Below are 14574 nucleotides of genomic sequence, written 5' to 3' on the forward strand. Positions count from 1 at the left end.
CACCCTTGCATCTCCTATACACTGATTCATATATTGCCTTTTGTTCTTCAGATCTCATCAGGTCCATCCAACCATGACTTTCTTGGTCTTCCCCTTCCTCTCAAGCTATTAGTTTGTTCTTCATATATTTGTTTTGTAATTTGATCCTCATTCACTCTCTGCATGTCCAAACCACTTCAATGTTTTTTCATACTGGTCACTCACTTTTGCATTCAATTCACAGTCACTCATCATTCATTCATTCTTGACCCTATCTCTTTTTAGTTTAGCCACACACTTAAGTATCCCATTCCCACTGCATTCAAAAGACTTTTATGTTCCTCTTGACATATCCAGCTCTTACTTCCATACAATTAAACGGGCAGAAGCATGCTCTTATACACAATCACTTTTGCTTCTTTTAACAAACATTCATTCCTCACCATAGATCATATGTAACCCATTACCTTTCTATTTGCATGTTTTAAAATTTCTCCATTTCCCCATCTTCAGTAAACATTTTAACAAGGTACACAATATCCATTTGCTCTTTTTTTTGCCATATAACATACAATCATTCATCCCATTTTCCCTTTGAAAAACTTTTATTTTTGAAATATTAATTTTCAGATCAAAACTCCTCATTTCATTGTACAATTTAGCACTTCTACAGATCATAGTTTCTCAGCCAACAAGGCATTTTCTATATGCAAAAGTATACAAATTCACATGCTCAACCAACATATCTTTATCACCACCACACACATTCCTTCTACATGTATGCATATACATATTAAACTAAGAGACATCACACATCTTACCCCCTGCATAATGCTGAAACTCTGACTAAGCATTTTATTCTCACAGACTTTACTTCAACTGTGTAAGGCTCACTGCATTCAGCAACCAATTTTCAACATACCCTTGCAAAATATTCCATAATTCAAGCTTATTTACTTTATCATAAGCTTTGTCCAAGTAAACAGACATATACATTTTTTTTCTTTTTTCAATAACATGCTGAAGAGAAAAAGCTGGGCTGCATATCCTTTGCCCAGCATAAAACTCTACTATACTTCCCACTTCTTTGAATCAGAGTTCTGTCAAACCTGTTCCCAGGCCCACTTAACATCCTAATCCTCCTGTAGTTTTAAACATTCACTTTTGCTACCTTTCCTTTTCTGTGGGGGAACAATAATGGCATTCTTCCAGATATCAGGCACAGGTGCAGGCTTCACACACATTAAATACTGCCTAACCACATCCATATTTTAATGTTTCTTTAGTGACACAGTATTCCTGCAGTCTTATCAGTCTAAGATTCTCACAGCATTTATTATTTCCATTTCATTAGTGTTTTCTTGGACACTAAGATATATTGTTTCAACTCCAATTTTTGACATATCACTTTCATTCCCACATATATCTCTCACTCTTTCCAACATATCTTCACTACAGTTTCATCCCAATAGTCATTCTATTTTCAGTTGTTTTACTTTTTTTTTTCTTTTTCCATATCCATTTCCCCCCATGATTCTTTGACACTATCAAGACATGGTCTGCCCAACATTCAGAAGGTCAGAACTTTATATATTTCACTCAGTCTCTCATTATAAACAATAAAACCAGTCATACTTTTGGATTTATATTCCTTTGCCATACGAATGAATTACAAATTCAAAACAGACCTTTTTCTAAGCATATACTGATTATGCAATCATTGTTCTCCATTATTCTTGAGTCTCTGAATGGCCTCATCACTTTTTCTGTACTCTCTCATCTTATTCCCACCCATTCATTCATATAATCTAGTAGAATAATTTATTCCATTAGATTGCATTTAATTCAGAATGTTACATAACTTTCCCCCAAATTTACCTCTGGTTTTTCCATTCTCACTAGTCACATGTAGCATTCCCTGCTGAGGACAGGACTTTGGGCAAAGCCAGTCTTACTCCTCAAGAGTAGGGAAGAGGAAGAAATGCCATTGCATGCAAGCTAGGATTTCAGTTCTAGAAACTCCCTTGTAAACTAACATACTGTTGTCTTCATCCCATGAACTAGAAAGTATGTTAGTGTACTGACACACACTCAGGATATACCAACAGAATCAATACATTTTCAAGAAATATTATTCTTTTCCCTTCTAAAAACCTGCCAGGTTGGACTGACGAAAGTGCAGAAGGCTGTTATTTCATAGAGCTGGTACTGATTTCCTGAACATCGGAAACCCTCACGCACATGAAAACCAACTGAAGAGGTAAAAGCAACTATCTTCACCAAGGTATTAAGAAAACCTGAAATCCATATTGAGGCAATATTTTTATCAATCCAAGTTTTTAATTCAAATTTCCATCAGAATAAAAATACAGATGGTAAAAGCCCTACATGGCATGGGTCCAGGTTACCTAAGGGACCGTCTCATCCCCATTACATCAACCTGTCCCACCTGCTCATGCAGAGAGGGCATGCTGCGGACCCCGTCTGCAAGAGAATTTCATCTGGCGGGGTCCAGGTGGCCGGGCTTCTCTGCAGCAGCTCCCACCCTTTGGAACACCCTTCCCCTGGAAGTGAGGCTAGCCTCCTCTCTTTTGGACTTCAGGAAACAATTGAAGACCTTGTTTTGTCACCATGCTTGGAGTGGGAAGAGGAAGAGCCACTCTTGGGGTTGGTTGGTTCCCTAGTCCTGCTGAGGTTGGTCTTGTCCCCCTTTGGGTGGAATTAGATCTGCCATTACTTGGATCTCATTACATTTTATATTTATATTTATTGATATTTATATTTATTGATGAATGATATTATTTATGATTTTATTGAATTTTAAACTGTTTTATTGTGAACTGCCCAGAGTCCCCCGTATTGGGGAGATGGGCGGTGATAAAATATGATTGATAAATAAATAAAAGGAAAAACTGTACTTGGTGTCATCAAGGGTCACATTGTTTGAATTGGGCAGCCTTATAAATCCAATAAATAAATATATAATTCATCATCTACTAGTAGGAATGAATTTCTACTTTTGGATCCTCTTGATGTCTTGTGGTCGCTTAAAACTGGAACATGTAGGAATGGTATTTCCTATATATGCCATATTTGTTCTGAAAAATGGATCTGGAGAGGGTAACAGGAAAAAAACTTAAAATAACAGAAATCATAGGATCTCAGAAACAGGACACAAAAGCAATTCAATAGTGCATATACCTGAGAAGATAACAGATAATAGCTTTATTATGCTATGAACCTCCTTTTGGAGTTATGAGTATAAACTAGGTTTCCCCAATCTGGTGCTGTCCAGATGTACTGTAGTACAACTTTAATTTCAGACAGCTTGCCCAGGAATGACAAAAATTGCAGTCCAATACAAGTAGAAGACACCAGCTTGAGGAAGACTGACATATGTATTGAAGATTCGACTTGTTCTGAGTGAGAAAATTATAGTACATTTGTGGAAAAATGGCTATATGCATTATAACCCTACTTATATCATACAAACTCAGAAATATTTTGGTCTGTAGCTCTTCTACTTTCAAGGATTATGCTTTATAATAATATCAGAAGTGGAACTATACCAGGTTCTAAAACAACAACAAGGGACATATATAGGCAATTCTCAAGACAAATAAATTGAATAAAAACCTGTTTGCAGCAAGAATAATATTCATTAAAACCTTGGTATTACATTTGAAAGTCTGTCAGATTACAGCGAAACCAAGATTTAATGGATCACATTTTATTGGACTTTCAGTGCAACATACCAGATTTGCATCCCTTCAAATAACAGGCAAGTCTTTAGCATTCAAAGTAGTCTGCATGATTAATATAAATTTACATCATTTGCAGCAGATAATTAAATTTGGATTTAATAGACATCTAGATATTACAGATTATCCTCCTCAATTGTCTGTTAAAACCAAAGTTTCTGGCTGAAAAAAGAGATAAGGCTGTATAGATCCAGAAGTGACACACATTCTGCTCCCTCTTGTTTACTTGCAGAATCTTCTGAAATTACATACAGGGATGACAAAACAGCTAGTATTTTTTATCAGCTATTTATTTGTATACAGATTTGTATATTGCACATGTACTTGAAAAGTATAAATCTTATCCAGTAATATTACCAATTATAAACAAGCTGAAACAAAATATTGGCAGTGAGGAACATAGTTTCAATTTCTTCTACAGTAATCTTAAAGCAAGCCTTAGTTCTCCAGCAAAGCTATACATGCTGCTTAGCATGTCCTAGTCAATCCACCACTAGCAGATGCTCTTCCTCTAGCAGTATAAAACTGGGCTCTTTTTAGGCATTAATTTAAATTTAGGTAACGGTCCATCTAAAATTGGACTAAAACTTCTAGACCAGAGAGAGACAATGTAACTTGGTTTTTACAGCATTTTGAACAATGCAAGGATCCACAGGTCAGTTGGATGAACAAGAGTTGTTGCATATCTAATAGAGAATAATTCTTAGATTTACAATAGCAATTCCCAATTTGGGAAAAGTATCTTCTAAGACTTACCATTAGAATCACATGGAAAACACTTAACCAATCAAACCTTTGTATTTTACATAGACCGTATTACAAGGTTGTCTTCCATTTCCCTTAGGAATTTGCCATTTTCCATGAACTGCTAGGTCATTTATCTTATTCAATGACTATGTTCACATAGCCATAGCTTGTTTTAAACAGAATTTGTTGAAGAAGCTAGATCTACCAATAGAAGAGAATATATGTAGCTCAGGTTTGAACTGTGGAGTCTTTGGTTCTCTCTAAGCTTGTTTGTTTGCTTGCAGATGTTTCATCACCCAACTAGGTAATATCATCAGTGCAGCACTAATGATGTTACCTAGTCAGGTAATGAAACATCTGCAAGCAAACAACCAAGCTCAGAGCACCAAGGACTCCACAATCTAGATCTGTTCATTAAATCATCTGATTTATCTGATTTACACATGGTAAGCCATAAATAATGGTTTATGATATGTAACCTAACACCAAAACAAACATTATGGTCATAATGTATGAACTAATGTATTATTCCCTCCCCCTCCGCAAATCTCCAGGATTCCTGGAGATGATGAGTTTTGCTGAGGCTATAAACATTTAAGGGCAACTTATATCCTTCGCAGGTACTAGCTGCCACTGAATGTCCTCTTGCTGCTGCTGATGGAGAAGGCAGTGAAGAGCAAGAATCATCCCCACCCACCTTCCTTGCCCTGTCCTTACAGACAAACAATTGATTCAGATTTTGGAAAGAATAAGTTTTATCTCAACATGGAGAAAAAAAACTCAACACTATGCTACAACAGTGAAAGTTAATCTCCAGATTTAAAGTCATTACTGAATGCAGGAAAGTGTAAACCATCCTTTTTCCACATCCTAAAATAGTGCAGGGAAGAATGAGAATCTGTGGATACATTTCTCTGTGTGGGAAAAAGGAAAATGTTTTAAAGAGTACTGGCTGAAGAAATGATTATGCAGCACCCCTCCCCCCCTCATCACCACATTATTCTGGGAAGTTATCAGGGCCAAAAAGATCACCCATTCCTCAAAATGAAGTTGAATGCCAGCAGTCACAACCTGTCACCCCTAGAAACAGCAATCCTCTGGGGTTTCCCCCCCCCCCAAATACAGAAATCTGCCAACCCTACTTCCAGGTTCTCACACCCCTGGATGTGCTAACACTCTGCTTGCACCACAACTGGTTCTTCTATCTGATTAATGACAAATTAAATTTTGAAAGACAACAGGTTGCTTAACCCAAGATGGCTGGCCTTAATCCAAGTCCTCCCAGGAGCTGGGGCACCTTCTGAGCAAAGGCTTGGGTTTCCTTACAATATGCTGGGGGAAAACACACAAACATCAAATCAAGAACTTGAAGAGCCTGTTTGAAAATAGGGCTGGCTTTGGAGATCCCTTAATGGAGCATTCCAGGGGGTTTCTTTTGAAGCCCCAGAAGACGGGCTATTAAAAGCAGCCAGCCCCACTTGAAGGGCATATAATAAAAGGAAGTGATAAGGAAGGCTGGAGGGCCACACAGGAAGGTTAACAGAACTGGAGACTTTTTAAGAGCTCTGTCCTGCAGGGCACAAATGTTCAGTCCCATGAGGCCTTGATTTCAGGGAGGAAGTGTGATCCTCTTTGTCAAGAGGAAAAAGTGGTGAATGACTTTTTTTGAAGTTAGCAAGAAGCTTTATATAACAGAATATTGATGGGGAAAGTTACATACTCCCCCATCTCCTCCTTTTCTACTAAAGCCAACCCTCCTGATCAGTGGAAAGAATTCCCAAACCCTTTCTTCCAACCATTAGTAACATTGAAGTATCTTCTCCAAGCTATTTCCCCAACAGTTAAACCCAATTCTACCACCATCAGCAAAGCACCAGCAATAAGCTGGCTAGGCACACTATTTTCAAGTCTGAACATATTTTTGATTTAAGTTCTCCAATATTTGCAAATTGAGCAACTCACTTAATCAAGACTTGGTGCTAGATCTGTCTTAATCAGAGTCTTCATTGAAGAAATAAAAACATTCGAAATTGGTAGCAGCAGCTCACTTAAATCAGACACACATATTTTGGGCACAAGTGTGGGACCCCCAACAAGAGCCAAAGCTGTTGCTCAAAAATATAGCCCAAAATGATACATAGGTTTTACAATGCTTGCGAATGAATGAATGAAGTAAATCCGTCTAACTGAAATGCTAGTCAAACCTACCAATCTTTCAACACAGGAAAAGCTATAGCTCAGATTATACCAATTTTCTTTAAAAGAAAACGAAAGCTCTGGCATCTTCCCCTTTAAAAGAGCGGAAGGGGGTGTTTCTATAAAGCCCAATGCACCTGCTATTTGCACACACAAAATTTTTTTCCAGATCTGCATGTCTATTGGAAGAAACATACTGAAAAAATTAATAAGTGGACGAAACTGGTGTCGCGCGATTTGAAAATGAACACAGCCCCGGCGTGCGTGTATTTGTAAGGCTCTCGAGAAAGAGAAGGGGGGCAGGGAAACCTGAAGCACCAGCCGCCAGAGCCCCAACGTTATAGGAGTCTCGCAGATAGGAGCAAGTTGCGATAAGCAAAGCAATTCTAACCTCTACCTCCTCTCTTCCGGCGTTAAAAAAAAAAAGAGGCGAGAAAAGGAATTCTAACCATCGGACCTGTGATCTGCTGTAGAAATATGTCCATCAATTTTCCCACTCTGAAGAAACCCCGGATCAAGTGCATTAGAATTTAACACTAAAGGAGAGTGCTTGAGCAAAATCATATCTTCTCTAGCTACAAATTACAAGGCCACTCTGCCTTTCCCAGTCGAGTGAGCTTTGCCAAACCCCCCCTCGCCCCCCGCATGCACAACCCTTCCTCTCTACTTGCAAGCACGCTGAGAATAAAAGGCAGGAGAGTATTTTATTCCGCATGCCTTACTTGCTTCCTACTGTAAATCCGAGCACAGATACATCTTTTTTTGCAAACTGAAAATGACTTCGCAAAATCTGTTTCTAAATTCTGCAGATGTTAAATAAAATAACGCAAACTTTTTTTTTAGAAAGCACAAACTTACAATTGCTCTTATTCGCGAATCAGTATACGTTTTTCCTTGTGTGTTGTGGTGAAATGAAAATAATCCCCCCTTCTGGTTGCTGATGGTTGCAATTGCAGATCTGAAGCAGAAGGCAGAGAGACTTGCAGTGGAAAAAAAAGAGAGAGAGCGTACAAGCAGACAGGCCCCCTCTTATTTATATAAATTTTAAAAAAATGTTCCAAGAGGAAGGAAGCTGGGTCAAAATCATTTGCAGAATTTAAAAAGTAGGAGAAAAAAGCCTCCTCTAAATCTTACTGGAGACAATCCAGAAGCTAAAAATAGCAAAATCACACTCCAAATTAAATAAGGGCAGGCTGACTGGCTAAAGGGAGCTTAGCCCTTCCAGTGGAAGAGAGAAAGAGGGGGAGGGAGGGTAAAGGGGAAGGAGGCGGAGCCATTCAGCGTCTGCATCATCACCTGTGGGTGGAGGAAATATAAAAGAAAGCAGCAAGGGTGATTTTAAAAGGCTGCTTAGAGGGCTCGGGAAAAAAAAGCGGCGGCTGCGCTGAACAGCGACGAACAAAAGGAAAACAACGGCAGGAGTACTGCCGCCGCCGCCTTTCCTCGCGCCAAAAGATGGGGAAGAAATGGGAGGGAACGCTTTGCAAAACTTTAAAAAACAGGATCACTTCCAATTTGCTTTGTTTCTTCGTTTGAGGAAGAAGATGGGGGCTATGTTTCGTGATTTGGGAAGCTCATGACCCTAATAGGGCTGAAGCTGATTAGTATTAGTTTTTGGAGTATAATTTGGGGGGTCTAGCTGAGACTGTATGTATGTATTGGCTATTGGTGTGTAAAGGTTTATTTTGGGACCAAAAGTCCTGGGTTCCTTGTTTGTAAATCTGGCCTGGGATTATTGACCGTGGAAATATATAACATGGGGTAACTCCACGTTTGCTTTGGGATGTGGAGATATCTATAACCATTTTTTTCCGCCAGGCTTCTGATGCATCTTTTCTTTCAAATAAGAAACTGAGAGACTAACTATTCTCTCTAGGTCTGAGGAGTGTGTTCATTGCATATTCCCTGAGTAGAAAATTACAGAGAGTCTTACCTTTCAGTTTAATGGCTTTAAAAATACTTCCTGCATTTGATTTTCACATTTCTGGGTCCTAAGTCTCCACCTGGTGCCATCAGTCTCAGGCATAATGAGGTGCTGTAAACAGTTCCTCAGTTTAAGAAAGATCTCTGTCCTGTGTACCACACTTATCTGAACGTATTTTGACTTGTAAAGTACCTAAAACCTATCCTTGTGAAGAGAAGGACGAGATCGCCCCTTGTGTGATACATCTGCAAGGAAATAGTATGATTAAATTCTGTGATTCCTATGAACATCTCCTTTGGTGACTGCTGCACTGTTTATATAATTCTTTGGTTTTAATATATTTCAATGAGAAGCTGGCTTGCTGCAGAGCAAAACACCATTCTGACATCTTATTTCCAGGAATAAGGCCTCAGAAGCTTTCTTAGAAGATAAAATGATGGATGTCTAACTGCACCCCAGGGTGTTGGTAGGGAGTGTGGTGGAGAGCAATAAGGCTGCTGCCTGGTGAATGAATGTTTTGTAATGGGACTGGCCCTGATGTCAGCCATTTTGAGAGAGCACTACCACAGTCTTGGAAAATTCCAAATGCGCCGACCAGCCCCTGCTCTACAGTATTGCATAAAGTGCACACTGCTTTGTCATTATGCAGCATGCAATAAAAACCCCTAACTGTCTGGATCATGCACTTTATGTAGCTTTCTTCAGGGGTTCCTTTATCAAGATGTTATATTTTTATATTTTATCAAGCCTGCCTTCTTCATACTATACAGGACTTGAAGAGAGTGCTGGTTAACTTAGGAATGCTGACACATGGAAGAAAGAATTATTTTCTTGTTGCTCCTTTACATGATCATAAATGAAACCCTTGATGACATATGTTTTCATAATTGGTACCTGCAGACAAAGAGGTTATATACTGGAAACTTCATTAAATACAGTGGGGCTAATTCACAAGTAAATGTGCATAGGGTGGCACCCTTCAGGTTTTATGAAGATATTAGGGGGGAACAAAGGAAAGCAAGAACTTTCTTGAACCACTGAAGAAATGATGAGAACTGGGGATTTAAATCAGATATTTTTTCCTTGGTTTTCTTACAAATAAAAGATAACAGTTTTAAAAAAAAATTCGTGCTAGAGGTTACACTTAGCTTTTGAATGCTGAGGGGCTGTACTCCAAAAATGTGCATGGGCTTGGGTATTTAGTTTTTAAATGATAATTAACAGGATTATTACTCCATATGCTATATATTTCATAATTTTCCCATTCTGTCATATTCAGATGTACAGGTCAACTGAACCCTTTGGACTAGCTTTCGAAGCCCCATCAAAGACTTCCAGCGATTGCATATATATCAATAAGATTAAGTTTCATTGAGGAACAACTGTACTTCTTTACCTCCTCTTCCAGATTTAACCTCCTTTTCTATTATGGTAGAAGTTTCTTCAGGATAAATATCTAAACTGAATTGATTGGCAGAATAAACCATACAGGATGGAAGATTTGAATCAAATAGGGTCAAACACCTCTTTAAATTCAAAAAAAAGTGTTGATTGAAGTTAAATGAAATCTCCCATTTTTGTAGGATAAAAACCCTTTAGATTCATTTTGGAGGTGCTATATATATATAGGATAGATATAGGTTAGATATAGATATAAATGAATGATAGATATTACTGAAATTTTCCCCTTCCAGTTCTAATCTCAAGCATACAGTAATAGGAAGTTAATTCCATTTAACCCAGTGGAATTAATTCTGAATAAACATGAAGAACTAGCTTGTGATTTAATGCATATAGTCTAATGGTATAAATGCGTACTTGAAAACAAATTCTCCAGTATTAAAATAGTACTTATTCCAAGAAAGGGTATATGCAGAGTCTACCTTCTTTATTAAAATGACTGATATTAATAGGATTGGTTTTGAGTAAATGTAGACTAAGTTACTGTTTTTAAGTCACAAGTCTATAGATATGTACTCCTGAACAATCTTCGTCTAGTTTAATATGTCTAACATGCAAGTAAGTATATTTAAGCCTGCATCTTTCATGGTTTGATATCAAATATTCATTTATTTGATTGTTTCTGTATTAAATTTATAGGCCCCCTATTCCATCACCACTCTGGGTGGTATACAGTATAGATCTAAAACAATAGAATACAAACAATACAAAAATCAGGCATCTGAAAAAAAACCACAGAATTCTCATAAACAATCATCTCTGCAATAGATTTGTAACCCATTCTAGAACCCAAGTGTTTTAATGGAAACCACCTATACTTTTGAGTGATTTTATGACCCCACCTCTCCTTTATTTTTTAGCATCCTGGTAGCTATAGAGGCACTTGTTCCCATGGAAAAGCAACATTGTGAAAGTATTTAATGCGTTATTTTGATTCTTTTAATGTGTTAACAACTGGAGAAAAGTCAATTGTATATGATCAGTAATTTGTACACAGAGCACTACTCTGTGTTGCGCAGAAGGGCTTTTGTAAGCAAATTACGTTTTTATACTTTAACCCAATGGACTTTTAAGATCATGTGTAGAGGCTTGGGCCCTGTCCATCCATTCATCTGTCATTGAGCAAGGTTGCTTTCTGAAACCTAAACACATTTGGTATGGTCAGAGAAGCTGGGGAAAGAAAGACTGAGTTTCAAAATGGTCTGGATCTTTCTGAGTATTGCTAAAAAAAAAATAAAAAAATAAAAAAAATCTCCTGATGTGTTCCCACAGGAGAGGGAGTTGGGCAGCAGCTTGAAATGCTGATTCTTAAAAAAAAAATTCTCAACAACCTCACCAAGAAAGGTCAAATTACACAAGAAGAACAGAGGTTGATGAAAAGCAGTGGACCCATCCTCCCGTGCTTCTGTGGACGCCCCAAGATACACAAGCCAGGCATACCACTTCAGCCCATTGTATCATTACCAGGGACTCCCACATAGAACATAGCTAAAGAGCTTACAAAGAAACTTAGGCATCTCACAGAGGAGAGTGAATATTCTATGAACTTCCCACTACAGTGCCTCCAGAAAATCAAAAACCTAAAAATAGAAGAAGATGAGATCATGGTGGCATTTGACGTTACAGTTCTCTTCACATCCATAGACCTGGCACTAGCGAAAGAATCCATGGCTGCAGTTCTGCGCAACCCACCTGACCTAGCCAAATAACACCAAAATAGAAATACCCAGGATAATGGACCTCATCAACCTCTGCCTTATGACTTACTTTCAATTTGATGGAGAAATATACCAACAGATCAAATAGGTGGTACCATGGGACCACCTATTTCAGGACTTATAGCAGAGATTGTAATGCAGCATCTGGAAAGGATAGCACTCCCACACATACAACCCAAAGTATGGATCCGGTATGTGGGTGACACTTTCGTCATAATACAAAAGAAACAATTGGAAGAAACTCATGAAACTATCAACATCTTTCATGGAATAAAATTCACAAGGGAGGAAGAAAACAACAGACTATCATTCCTGGACATCCTCATCAGTAGAGGAAATGATGGCAAGTTAGAAGCACAAGTCTACAGGAAAGCTACTCACACCAACCTAGTACTCCATTACCAAAGTAACAATCCAGCCTCCCACAAGAGAAGCTGTGTAAGGACATTATTCAGACGAGCACTTACGCACTGCAGCAACCCAGAACACCAGAAAAAGGAAAAAGATCATCTATACAGCATCTTCCAGCAAAATGGATACCCGCTCAACTTTATCAAAAAGTGCCTCACCACCCAACCCACTACAACCCAGCCAACAGAAGCTATGAAAAGGATAACAGTGCCATACATCAGAAACGTCTCAGAAACCACCAACAGACTTACAACCGCAGGGCATCACCGTAGCACATAATATGCTTTCAAGAGTTTTAGTTTAAGTAACCCAAAAGACCCAATAGCCCAAGAAGAAAAAAACGAGTTATTTACAACATACAATGCAAAGACTGTTAACAGCCACTATGTAGGACAGACAGGAAGAAGACTAGCAGAGCACATCCACGAACACCAACCAGCAGTCAGAAGACACAATGAGAACTCCTTAATCTCACAACACATGGACAAACTCAACCATAGTTTCAACTGGGAAACTCAGCAGCCTAAACCAAGCCAAATCCAAAAACACCAGAGAATTCCTGGAAGCCTGGCACTTAGACAAAGCAGCCATCAACAGACACATAGAGGTAAACAACATTTACATACCATTCAGAAGAGACTAGAAAGCCAAAAGACCAGTACATCCCTTGCCAGCAATCAACACCCAGATATGCAAAAATCAACACTAGGATTAACACCAGATGAACCATCAAACAGCACAATACACCCTAATCAAGGAACTATTAACTCAGGCAGTCAACCAAGCAGCAAACAGCAGCCCAATCAAATAACTCCCAAGGAGAGAACAACACCCCTACCAACACAAGCAGGGCAAGCCAGTATATAAACTGAGAGCAAGGCTCTTTGCACTGAAGATGTTGCCTAGTCTGGCAATGAAACGTCTGCAAGAAAACAAGCCTCAGAGAGCACCAAGGACTCCACGTATTCTAAACTACTCGCCCTGCTCATCGCATGACCTAAGTCAGAATATGCAGCTCCAACTTGCCCCCATGTGTCCCCATGTACATCTACAAATACACAGACATAGAATATGAGCGGAGAGCAGAAACAGATTCAGATGTCCTGCATATTACAGAAGAAACACAGAGGTCTCTTATGCCCACTTCAGGTAAAGTGGTTGGATGGAAAAAGGTCTGCATGTTTTCCTGACCTTATTTTTGCCTACTTTGCAGGGTGCTTCCATTCAGAGGGCTCAGGGTTCTACTTATCAAGTATTATATAATTATTCTGTGTTTCCTGTTTCAGCATTTCAAAAAAATATTGAATAATTGGTGGGCAAATGTCCTAAAAGTTGCCACCAAGGATGAAGTTGCCTTTGGTTACATGACTTTTGGAATAATGAGATTTAATGTCCTGTATTAGCCAAAGAGGGTTACAATAAACAATGTGAAAATAATTTTCTATATGTAAATTAATTAGATTGCTAGAATAAAATCAGATTAATACAAAAAGATTTATTTTTGTGCATCCTGGGTGTCTCAGAAAAATTTCAGTAAGGCTTGGATATTATTATCCTGCTATCAGAACAATAACTGATATACAGATATTTTGGCCTTGTCCTATTATGTTGCATTTGGGGTTGAAATCAAACTTAATACGATTTGATCAGTTGCTGTATGTTAAAGTCACAAGCTCAGTTATATCCCCAGTATTTGGACACTATCAAAATATCACAAATTGTAGAATTTTCAAGCCTTGGAGTTTATAGAAAGAATTATTATACAACACCACAATAAGAAATGTATGCCTGATTTGCAGCAATGTGTTTTAATATGTATAGTCTTTTTTCAACAGAGGGCTGAGGGAGACTTTCAAATAATATGGTTAAAGTTTTGGGAGTTTTGTTTATAATATAATTTCTTTTTAGAACATATTTTTCTTATGTCCCTTTTTACAATGGCGATACTTAGCAATGTTGATGTTTTGTTGGTCTTTAATGATATTGTATGTATTTGTAGTTTAACTGTAATTATAATACAAGTTGTTACCAAATTTTAATCAGACAGGAAAGAGTATTTATCAAGTACGTGGTGATAATCAAATTTAGTTTTAGTCCTAACTGTGTCTCTATGGAAGGGGTTGTTGTTTATTCGTTCAGTCGCTTCCGACTCTTCGTGACTTCATGGACCAGCCCACGCCAGAGCTTCCTGTCGGTTGTCAACACCCCCAGCTCCCCCAGGGACGAGTCCATCACCTCTAGAATATCATCCATCCACCTTGCCCTTGGCTGGCCCCTCTTCCTTTTGCCCTCCACTCTCCCTAGCATCAGCATCTTCTCCAGGGTGTCCTGTCTTCTCATTATGTGGCCAACGTATTTCAGTTTTGCCTTTAATATT

At 38.5% G+C, this 14574-nt stretch overlaps 1 protein-coding gene across 1 annotated transcript in view; it reads right to left on the reverse strand.

Moving 5' to 3' along the window:
• Positions 1-7931, reverse strand: part of HMGA1 (high mobility group AT-hook 1) — a 28662-nt gene extending 20731 nt beyond the window's left edge. The window contains exon 1 of the mRNA XM_063297630.1: positions 7542-7931. The gene's annotated coding sequence lies outside the window, so the exon portion shown is untranslated. The remainder of the gene's footprint in view (positions 1-7541) is intronic.
• Between the last annotated feature and the right edge of the window lie 6643 nt (positions 7932-14574).

The sequence above is a fragment of the Candoia aspera genome, chromosome 3, assembly GCF_035149785.1.
Source record: "Candoia aspera isolate rCanAsp1 chromosome 3, rCanAsp1.hap2, whole genome shotgun sequence".
NCBI lineage: Eukaryota > Metazoa > Chordata > Lepidosauria > Squamata > Boidae > Candoia > Candoia aspera.